Here is a 2252-nt window from a genome sequence, read left to right on the forward strand (position 1 = left end):
TGTGTTCTATTCACAGAGAGCTTCTGGATTAGTACTGGAAAGGAAAGTTCGGGGTCTATTCGAATACCACGTTGCTTAAGCTACTGTGTCCATGTTCTGGTGCTTATATTCATAAAATAGCTGTAGAATAGCTCCCAGTGCACTTAGACTTTCGAGTCTAACCGCCCATGTAATTATTTTCCATTAAGATCAGGCGATAGACGCGTTCAAGGTAGAAGGACATGGCAAGAGGCTCGAGGAAAAGAAAAAGGTTCCCCAACAATTGTGTAGCGGGCTTTGGTGCAGAATTAACTCGACTAACTCTGTCCAATGGTTAGAATTACCCGCGAGGAGCTAGATGATCGCGTGCAACGAGCCCGGCGTGAGAACGCATCCCAATCCCACGAAGAATCGCGTAAGGATAGACAACTCCGTAAACAGAGGCTTCGTGCCGCAGAGGCCCGCTACCGCAAGGCAATCCAAGAATTGGAGCAGCTTGAGTTAGTTGAAACCCCAGCACCAACTGAATCCGGACAGATGAGAGTAACTGGTCCGGCGGTAGAGAGTGAGGAGAAGACAGAAGAAGACGATCCTGCTGAGCATCAGCGACGATTTGAGGAGGACGCGCATTGCAAACACTTGTCGACAATGCCCGCGGCTTCCAGATTGGAGCGTCAGGGAATGCAGACGATAGAGCTGCGGCTAAATGTGCGCGCGATGCGGAAAGAACACGGGCCAGGCGAGCCGCTATGACGAGCTCACAAAAATTACGGACACGAGCGAAGGATGCGGAGAGGAAACGGATACGTAGAGCTAACAGATCCGACTCCCGGGTTATCCTAGACCGCGGACGAGATGCCGAGCTTGCGAGGGTACGACGCGATCGAATGGGTCCAGAAGACCTGGCAGCTCATCAAGCGTATTATCGAGATGCGTAGTCCAACCACAGAGCCACAAGAACAGAGGAGGATAGTCAAAATGCAAGGAATCGTGATGCAGTGGGACACGACAGTCGCAGGGAAGGCATGTCAGATGCACAGCGCCAAGCGGAGCGTGACCAAAATACAGACGCACACCGATATCGCAGGAACGGCATGTCAGATGAGCAGCGTCACGCTGAGCGTCATGTAAACACAGCACAGCGGAGAGACTTCAGAGGGAGCATGACGGATGAGCAGCGTCAAGCTGAGCGCGATCAAAACACAGCTGCGCGGAGAGACCATAGAGGGCGCATGACGGATGAGCAGCGCCAAGTAGGTCGCGATGAGAATACAGCGGCGCGAAGAGACCATATAGGGGGCATGACGGATGAGCAGCGTCAAGTAGATCGCGATGAGAATACAGCGGCACGAAGAGACCATAGAGGGGGCATGACGGATGAGCAGCGCCAAGTAGATCGCGATCAGAATACAGCGGCGCGAAGGGACCATAGAGGGGGCATGACAGATGAGCAGCGCCAAGCAGAGCATGAGCGGGACGCAGCCGCGCACAGAGCTCGAAGAGAAGCCATGACGGAAGAACAAAGGGATCAGCGAAAAGAGCAAGAGCGGTTTCGCAGGCGATCTCGGCAGTATAAGAAGGGCTCGCGTACCACGACAGTTTTGACCCTTCCACGGTGGCAGGTGGCCGTCATTACTTTACGCGTTACACGGACGACAACGGGGAGAACGAGCGAGTTTATCACTACTGCAACGCTTGGAAGTCTCCGCAAGAAACTGACGGATGCTGCTGTCGTAACGGACTGGTGTTCGTTTCATCTTCGCGAACAGCACCTGATGCTCTACTATCACTTTTCGAAAACCCGACCTTCATGCGGTCAATCCGAGCCTACAACAACGTATTCGCATTTACGTCCATGGGAGCTTCGCGGTCTCGGCCTCTCAACGTCGACGAAAGCGTGACACGGAATGGTGTCTACAACTTCCGTGTACAAGGGTCAGTGTGCCACCGTATGTGATCGTTACTACCTCCAACATTCGGCCGCTCCATGTATGCCCAAGTTTACTTTAACGATCCAGACATGGATGCCCGTGTGAGAAGCCGTATGAACATGACCCAAGGCCTCGATCGCGCCGTTATGGAAACGATTGACCAGATGATGGTGGCGCACAACCCGTACACACAACAATTTATCAACGCGCGTAGATTTTTGATAGATCGAGGTTGGGATGCGTATGCAGCAGCCATCAGGGAACACGAACGACGCCGAGCGGCAGGGGAAGACGTTGATGACCATGACCCGTCGTTAGCCTTGAGTAATTTTCTTCCGGAGA

This window comes from Phytophthora infestans, genomic scaffold, assembly GCF_000142945.1.
Source record: "Phytophthora infestans T30-4 supercont1.10 genomic scaffold, whole genome shotgun sequence".
NCBI lineage: Eukaryota > Oomycota > Peronosporomycetes > Peronosporales > Peronosporaceae > Phytophthora > Phytophthora infestans.